We start from the raw sequence: 9,618 nt of genomic DNA, 5'->3' as shown, positions 1-9,618 counted from the left end.
AGGAGAGACCAGTCCAGGTGAGAGAGGCTGGCAGCTTGAATTCAGGTGCTAGCACTCGAGGCAGAGTGAAATGGACAGATTTGGGGTGCATCGTAGAGGCACACCCCAGGGGAGCGGTGACGGCTTAGACAGGGAGTGACTACAGTTGCACGCCCTTTGCCCACTCCATTCCAGCCACATTGGTCTTCTTGCTGCTACTCAAGCGTCTCAGGCAGGCTCTGACACCAAGGTCTTTGCAACTGCTCTTTCCTCTGCCCAGAACCCTGTTCCTTCAACCCTGGCTCGGCCCACTTCTTCAATTAATTCATGCTCCGCTAAGATGTTAGCTCCTGGGTGAGACCATCTCTGCTCACCCTATTAAGAACAATAGTACCCTGTTACCCTGGTCAAATTTTTCCATAACTCTTATTCTCTTATCACCAACAGCCAGATCTTGGTTTATCCATTTCCTCTCTCAACTCCTGTCTGCCCCCCCCCCCCACTTCCACTGCAGGCTTCCAGCATTCTTCACGATCTCTGCTGTACAGTCAACACCTTGAGTACTGTCTGGCACACAATAGGCACTCGGTGTCTCATTGCTGAATTAAAAAATACATTCCCACAGGCCAGCCGTATGAGGCAGGCCTATGACGACTCCTGGAAACCTTTCTCACTGGGTCTGGTCTTCAGATGGCAGAGTCTGGCCCAGCTCCCATCAAGAAGACCACCTCTCCCCAGGCACCTGACACAGGGGGCTGACGCGTGCCTGGACTGTGCTGAGGCTTTCCTCCCTGCATGAGTCATCGGAAAGCCCACCTGGGGAAATTCTGGAAAACTGGTTTACATGGTTGTGATGAGCACCTGCCTCCCAGGCTTGCGGTCCGGCGCTTTCTCCCCCCATCGTGGCTAAAGCAGAGTGGAAACTCCGGAGGCTGGGCTCACACCCCTCCCAAGCACTGCAGCGAGGACCAGGGTGAGAGCGGGGGCTTCGGAGGCCACAGCACCGAAGATTCAGCTCTGGGACCAGAGGCTGACATCTGTGGGCAGATCTGAGAGAAAGGGAGAGAAAAAGACTCCCCGGACATTTGTTGGTGGTGATGTACAAACCAAGGCCCTGGCTGCCTTTACAAAAGAATAAATAGCTTCTGATTGAAATGGGAAACTAATTGATTTCACACACTGGCTTTTCACAAGGAAATGTCTTCCAGGAAGGGAGTTTGTAGGGAACAGTAGAGCCTATGTGTGTGTCATGGGGAAGGGGGTGGGGACAGCTGCGGTGGACACAGTAGGAGGAGGCTCTGGTGTGCTCCTGGGGAAGGGGGCAGGAGTGTTGTTGTGTTCCCAGAGGGGCAGCAGCCAAGGACTCTGCTGGAGGACTGTAAGGGACACATGCAGGGGCGGGCGCTGTGGAGTTTATATGTGGCTGTGTATTTGCCAGACATGCTCTAACCTACTGTGTGCATTGGGAAGGAACACTTTGGGTGGGAACCGCTGGAGAGCAAATACAGGAGTTCAGCTGTAACCTATACCCCAAGGGAGAGACAGCTGTTGGTTATGTAGAAAGGATGACTATGCACCAGTGAGAAACCTGTTGTCACCACTGCATGACACCTGCCCAGGAAACATCACCGGGTATTCAGGCAGGCCCACTCACAGTCCTGCGCTGCACAGGGACCTTTGGCTGAGAGGTTATGAGTGGGGGTGAAATCTGCTTCCCAGGTTGTGTGGTCTGGCATTATTCACTGACTGATCCACCCACACGTGCCTCTTTTCCTAATCGGTCAGCCCCTAGGGGGCGCCTTTTTTGCTAACTGGTCCATCCAGAGGGATGCCTTTTTCTAATCTGGGCAAATGGGAGGTAGTGCTAACAACAGCCCAGTGTCTTGAACTCTCTCTCCGCTCCCCGTCACCTGCTTTGTCTCCTAATCCTCTCTCCCATGTTCCCCTCCCTCTCGCTCCAGCCAAACAGGGTCTGGTGTCACCCTTCCTGCACGCCCCATCTGGGACTTTCCTGACATTCTCCTCCCCATCCACATCCCTGGTCACTTTCCCCTCCTCTAAAATGAGTATGTTAGACTAGAGAATCTCCAAGGTCTCTTCCATATGCTCTATCATAGGAATTTTAAAACCAGTGTTATTGAGGTATAATGAGCAAATAATGAAACTCACCAATTTTAAATGTCCAATTCAGCAAGTTTTGACAAATAATGTCATGTAACTACTACCAACCCAGTTCAAATCATTTCCATAACCTCCAAATGTCCCTTCCTGTTCATTTGCGGTCAGTCCCATCCCCCACTCCATCCCATGGGCACCATTGATCCATCCCTACAAAAGTTTTACCTTTTTCTGACTATCATATAAATGAAAGCATACAATCTACACCCTTTTGTGACTGACTTCTTTCACTTAGCATAACACTTTGGAGACCCATCTACGTTGTGCGTGCATCAGCAACTCAGTCCTCTTTGTTGCTGAGTAGCATCTCCTTTTGTGGCTATACCATGATTTATCTGATCAGCTCTTCAGTGATATTCGGGTGGTTTCCCATTTGGGGTTAATATAAACAAAGCTGTTATTAACATTCAAGTACAGTGTTTCTATGAAGGTATGTTTTCATTTCATTGGGTGTATACCTAGGGGTGGGATCGCCGGGTCATACTGCTAAGTGTCTGTTTAACTTTACTTTTAAAAAGCCAACTATTCCAAAGTGGCTCAACCATTTCTCATCCCTACCAGCAGTGAATGAGTATTCCAGTAGTTCCACGTCCTTGCCAACCCTAGGTATGGTTATTTTCTAAAACTTTTTACAAATTAACCTTTTTATTTTGTATTACGTTGTTAACTTGATATTAATTTAGAGTCAGTGCAATTGTAAGAAAGAATACAGAAACCCCATGTGCCCTTTACCCAGTTTCTCCCAGTGGTAAACATCTTGCAAAACTATAACACAATTTTACACCCTGGACAGCAGCATTGATGCAGAATATGTCCATCACCACAGGGATCTTTTCTCTCTCTCTCTCTCTCTCTCTCTCTCTCTCTCTCTCTCTCTCTCTCTCTCTCTCTCTCTCTCCAGCGCTCTGTGTCTCTTTCTCCATCTCTTTTCTTTCTGTGTTATGTCCTGCAAGTTCTAGTTGCCTCAGCCCCCATAAACTACAATCTCTGTCTCAAGTCAGCCAGACTGCTGAGCGCTGTTCGGATTTTCTCTCCTAGGTTTCTCCTCACCCCTCGCCCCTCCCCTCGGAAACAGCCTCTAGGCGGTGGGCGAGGCCAGTCCCAGGCTCACCTGTCTCCCTTTCTCAGGCCTCCCACCCCTGCTCTGCACCTTGTCCCAAGTTTGAAGCGCAGTTGTTTCACATATTTTGTCTGGTGTTTTTTTTTTTTAATGTTCTCAGTCCAAGGATAATTCTGGATTCTCTTACTCTCACTTGCCTAGAAGTGGAAGTCTCCCACCATCTTAGGCTTTTAAAATAAGAAACCAAATACACCTAAAAGGGGCTGCCATTGGCACAAGGACTCACGTTCTTGGAGAGGTGGAGAAGATGCTGTCCTGTGCTTCCCTCTGGTCCAACCTTCCCCTGAGGGGAGGCAGCAAGAGCAGCACTGGTTAGACAGGTGCTGTGAGGGGTGCTCGCTGAGTTTCAGGGATACTGAGCAAGAAGATGCGTGAGTGACAGGACCTTTGAGGACACCAGGACTGCAGGGCTGGCCATGTATTCAGCAGCTCTCCTGGCCTGTGGTCGGCCAAGGGGGGGGCCTTCCAAGGGGGGAAAGAAGTCACTAAGAAAAGAAAAAATGTATATATAAATATACATATAAATATGTATATAAATATCTTAACAAAACCCTGTTCCAGCTGGGATTGTGGAGGGGTTTTTTACCCCCTTAAACAAGTGGCAGTGAAATCTTTATTGCACCCACAATCTCCCAGACTTTTTTTTTTAGGCTACCTAATGTGTTTGCAAGTTTCTGTCCATTGCTGAGTCTCCCTGTGCTTTGTCCTATGTGAAACCACTGGTTCCCATGGCAACTAGACTGCCAGCACACGGAATCACATGGAGGGACAGAGGTTCTGAAGTGCACATCTGGGGCCTGGGCCACAGGTAGGAAAGGGACATGGAATAACTTTGCAAGTGTCTCTTCGTGAGCCTCTGCTACCCCGTCTGCTTTGCGCCCTGGGTGACTGCCCAGTGCATCAGCTCGCTGGAGCTCCCGGGAGGACCTTGCCCACTGTTGGGCTCCCGCAATCATCGACATAACAGGCACCTGGGACCTATGCCAGTTTCTGGGCCAGGTGCCGGGTCCTAGGGACAAACAGGACTCAAACTCTGCCCCAAAGGGCAAGCAGTCTTTCTAGAGACAGGAAAATGATGGTAAAGAATGTCTAGGAGGAACATTTATTAAATGCTGATGATATGCCACGCACTGTTCTGGGAACAACATACCGTAGTTTTTAATCTTCACAAAAACCTTATGGTTTAGTTACATCCAGGTTCAAACAACTAGGGAAAGGGAAAGCCGAGATCCACATCCAGGCCTGTCTCTGCCTCTACCGCGGGGCACACTCCCACTCAGGTCAGTCTGCCTTCCTCTCTCCGGAAGCCTCTTTGCCCAGGTGCCCCCGAGTTTAAAGCACTCTCTCAGAGCATCTCTCTCTCTCTCTCTCCCTTCCTCTCCCCTTCTCTCTCTTTTCCCCTTCTCTCTCCCGCGCATCCTGCCCCTCTTGTCCCCATAAATGTCTCTGCCCTCAGTCTCTTCCCTCACGCTGGAGGTAAACGCATCACTGCATTGAACCCCCTGCAACATGAATTAAACATTCGAATAAATCCCAGTGTGACCTCCGAGCCCCCTGCTGTGTGGTGACCACATTAATGAAGGGTCACACAACCACATTTCTGCTTCATTCTCTGAAATCCCACCCCCTTGGTCCAGATAGCGGGAAGTAACAGCCAACATCAAAAACTGGAAGACCCTCAGGGAGAAAGATGCTCTTTTATTAAAAATAGCTACTGTAGAGGGTGGGCTGCCCTGGGCCGAGCCTTCCCCGGGCCCCGGAGCCTGCAACAGCAGCCCTTTCAGCACGCTGGGCACTGCCTGGATGGCCTCACAGGCTGCTCCCCACGGGGCTTAGCCAAAGGAGACAAGCTCATGGACAAGCATCGTCGCTGAGGTCACGGCAGGCTAACAGTCAGCCGACGCTGAATGAATCAGAGCACGCAGCCTGGGCCCAGACTTGGCCCTTCAGACAGGCTGCAGTCACTGGCCTTCTGTCTCTGTGTCCCCTCCCCTGTGCTGACCATGCCTGGGGTCCACACAGTATCAGAGGCTGCAGGAACCTTTGATCGGACTGTCTGACCCCTTGTTTTAGAAATGGAAATCCAAGGCCGAGAGAACGGTCATGTTGACTGGTGGGTCACGTAACAACTCAGGTCAGGTCTGAGCAACAGCCTCAGGGCCTATGAGACAGTCATCACCCCAGGCCAGACATTGGCCATCAAACAGGTGGAGAAGAACAGCAGCTCCTGGGGGCCCTGGAGACTGCAATGGATGGGAGGGGGCCGGCAATGCTGCTTCAGGACCTGGAAAGGGTATGTGAGATCTGGGAGGTGGGTCTCAATACAGACTGAAGGCCAAGGGGATGGGAGGCCTTCTGGGTACCAGGATCATCTAGGCCTCCAGCTCGTGTTGTGGGCACAAGGGGCTGGCAGTACTTTGAGTGGACCTTGAGTAAGGCACCTAACCCCCTGCCACCTTCTCTGGGATGTGGGGGAACACAGGCACCCACCTCTTGGCACGGCTGAGTACACTATGCAATGAGGTATTTCATGAAAAGCGCCTTGCTGGGTCCTGGCACTTGGTACAGGCTCAATAAACAGCAGGAATACACACTGTCCCCTCACATGCGTGGCTTCCCCTCAGGAGCCAGGACTCACAGGGATACTCTCTGTGGCTCAGGGAGCTCCTGGCTGCATCCAGACAGCTGTTCTCTGCAGGTCTTTCCTGTCCATAGAATTCTTGGGTCCCTCCTGACTCCAACAACAGATGTGGGGCCCTTGCCTTGTGTCCTGAGTTGCTGCCATGGTCACATACCAGCATCCTGGTGCCAACCACCCTGGACACTTTACATCTGTACAATGCCTTTTCTGGGCAATTCATATACAGGGAATCATATAACATGTGACTTTTTGTGTCTGGCTTCTTTCACCTGGCATAATATTTCTCAGGTTCACCTATGTTGTAGCATAGATCAGTATTTCATTTCCTTTTATTGCCAAATAATAGTCCATTGTATACTTGTACCACATTTTATTTATCCATTCATTCTCTGCATTTCTTTTTTCACATTTGGCTATTAGGAACAATCTGTACATAAACATTTATGTACAGTTTTTTGTGTGGACATAGACTTTAATCTCTCTGGGTATATACCTAGGTGTGGAATTGTTGAGTTGTATGCTAATTTCATGTTGGACCTTTGAGGAATTACCAGACTGTTTCCAAAGCCGATATATCACTTCACGGTCCCACTGGAAATGTATGCAGGTTCTAATTTCTCCACATCCTCTCCAACACTTGTTATTATGGGCCTTTTTAATCACACCCATCCTAGCGGATGAGAAGTAGTATCTCATTGTGGTGTTGATTTTCATTTCCCTAACAGTTAACAACTCGAGCATCTTCTCATGTGCTCTGTGGCCATTTGTATGTATTCTCTGAAGAAATATCTAGTGAGATTCTTTGTGCATTTTCAGTTGGATTATTTGTCTTCTTGTTATGAAGTTGTAATGGCTCTTTACACGTTTGAAGCTCAGAGAGGCTAAGTGATGGGTCCTGATGAGACTCAGTGCTGTTTCTGCACCCCCGTGATCACCCATCCCCAGTTCTCATCCGTTAGTGGATCACGAAGGATTTGCAATGTCTGGCCATACCTGTATTTTATCAGACCTGAAGATCTTTCTCTTGGGGTTTGCATCACCCGAACTGACTTTTCTGTGCTCCCCCTTCCCTTTCTGTGGATCATGCTGTAGGCAAAGGAGGATGTTTGCAGGGCTCAGCGTGACCTCTCATCGCCTCCCCCAACTTGGTCCACTAGTTTTTGTACTCAGCATGTCTCTTTCTTCCTCTGGCCACCAGACTTGCCTTCCTGCATGATCCTCACAGTGCCTGCCTCCTCTTCCGGGCTAAGGTCCCCCAGCCGCAAAGAGAAGCGAGGCCCTCCCTCACCCTGCAGGTGACCAGCGTCCCTCCCCAGACTCTGATGTGCTATTTCTCTTTATTTTCTTCCCAGTGGGTAGCGTCTTCTCCTTCATCCCTCCTGGCTTCCTGCCTGGCTGCCAACTCATTGTCCTTTTCTGTAATTCTGCTGGAAAAAAAAATCTTTATATTGTTATATTTTCAAGTTCAGAGACCTGGAAAGGAACAAGTGAAACAAGTTTCTCACTGATTTTTTTTTTTTAAATTTCAAAATCAAGCCTGAAAAGGAAACATCAGGAAAGTTCCAAAGGCTTCCAGAAGCAAGTGAAAATTGCCAGACCCTCTAGGAGACTGAGTGACCAAAGGAAACAGATCCCTTTGCCCCATTTAGGAAACAAAACCACGTGGCACGGTCAATGCTGAGCAACTCTGATCAGACAGACCCCTCTGCCTTAGTTGATACCAGACCATTTGGGATTTATATTTCATGTAATCTGGATCAATGTAAAGTCTCCTCCATCTATGCAAAAAGCCAACTGTCCAAGTTTACCTTAGCCTGGGTTCCCCCAAAGCAGAACCCAAGACAAAAGCATGTGCAGGTGGTTTATTTGGGAAGGGGTCCCAAGGATCTAAAAAATAGGGTGGGAGAGGGAAATGGGAGGGAGGGAGATCCAATACAAGCATGCATTATGGAGTTGCCCCTCCAGTGGGGCTTTATGAAATGCATCTCAGAATTGTCCAGGGAAGCTCCATCAGCACCCCAACCCCCACTGACCCAGAGTGGGTCCACAAGCATTGACTCCCTCTCACTTGGAGTTGATCATGCATCGGAGGGCTCCCACAGACACTTCCTGAAGGGGTGACAGAGAAGGGAGAGTCGTGTGCCAGGGCTGGAAGACAGGACCATGTGATTACGTCTGCACGAAGCCTGCATGAAACCAGTCACTGCAAATTTTCTCTCCAACTTCAGTCTCTTCCTGGCTGAGTAATATGCAAGGCCAGGATATTATTAAAGTCATATCCAAGAGGAGACCAGGGACTGGAGGGAGGATGCACCTTAGCAGGGGAACACAAGTGAAAAAGAAATCTCTGAACCTTGGTAGCCACATTCTCCGAATGAGTCAACTGTGTCAACCAAGCCAGCGCAAACTCGGCACAACCCACAGAATAAATGAGCTGGGAACCTAAACAGCCACTTGAGTCCCCTTAGTCACCATCCCGTCCACACCACCTCCTAAACCATCTTGAATCTCTTGCTGCTCCCTCCACCCCTGCTGCTGCTGCTCTGGTTTCAGCTGCCTTCCTCTCCACCGGCACTATCTTTCTGTCTCTCCGCGTCTCCTCCTTGCAGATTAAAAAAGATACTTCTTGCAACTGACTTGAAGCATAGAAGATGCCCTAAAAATGTTTTTTTTTTTTTTTTTTCTGTGTCTGTCAGGATAGGCTTGACAATGCTGCAGTGAGAAACAACCCCCAAATCTCAATGGCTTACTACCACGGAGGCTATTACTTTCTTTCTTTTTCAATCAATTTGAGAGAAAGAGAGAAACATCGATTTGTTGTTCCCCTTATTTATGCATTCATTGGTTGATTCTTGTATGTGCCCTGAGCAGGGATTGAACCTGCAACCTTGGTGTATGGCAGGATGCTCTAACCAACTGAGCTACCCGCCAAGGGCCAGAAGCTAATTTCTTACTTGTGCTACATGTTCATCACAGGTTGGTCAGGAGCCGCACTGATGTTATTTTCACTTAGGAATCCAGGCTAATGGAGCAACCATCACCTCACATATTGCTGGTTGTGATGGCAGAGGGAAAGAATGTTCTGGAAAGTCTTATATCTTCAACTAAATGCTTTAGCCTGAAAGTGACCCACATCTCTTCAGCTCCCAATTCATCAGTCAGAAGAGCCACATGACCCCACCCAATGGCAGGGGGTCCAGGAAATACAATCCTACCACATGCTCAGAACACAGAAAACCAGATATATTTGGCGACTAGCCCTCTTGTCCACCACAATTATCCATCTCCATCTTGATTTCTTCAGCAGCAAAATGGATTCATCACTTCTGCCCTGCACTTAACTGGAAATTGGGGTGATCAAGTCCACACAAGTTTTGGGGGGGTTGAGTTTTCCCAGGGTCCTTGAGCTCAGAGCTTCCCTTTGAAAGCCTCCTGGGTCCTCCGCAGAGCTGGGACTGCTGGGACTCAGGGAGAGGACAGCGGAGGTTTCTGGTGGGACCAGGAGGTAGCGAAGGCCTCATTCTCCAGCCTTTGGCCCCAGGGAGATTGGGCCTGAACTTCCAAGGATCCTTGTGATGAGGCCCGCCAGTTATTAAAAATGAACAAGATGGCAAAGCAATGTTACAGAACCCATGACCTATTTTAAATGTTGGCTTTTAACTAATTAATGCTTTTGCCATCTATCCATGGTCTAGTGATT

Source organism: Furipterus horrens, unplaced genomic scaffold (genome assembly GCF_987537825.1).
Source record: "Furipterus horrens unplaced genomic scaffold, mFurHor1.1.pri manual_scaffold_2, whole genome shotgun sequence".
NCBI lineage: Eukaryota > Metazoa > Chordata > Mammalia > Chiroptera > Furipteridae > Furipterus > Furipterus horrens.
This window is presented reverse-complemented; position numbering follows the sequence as displayed.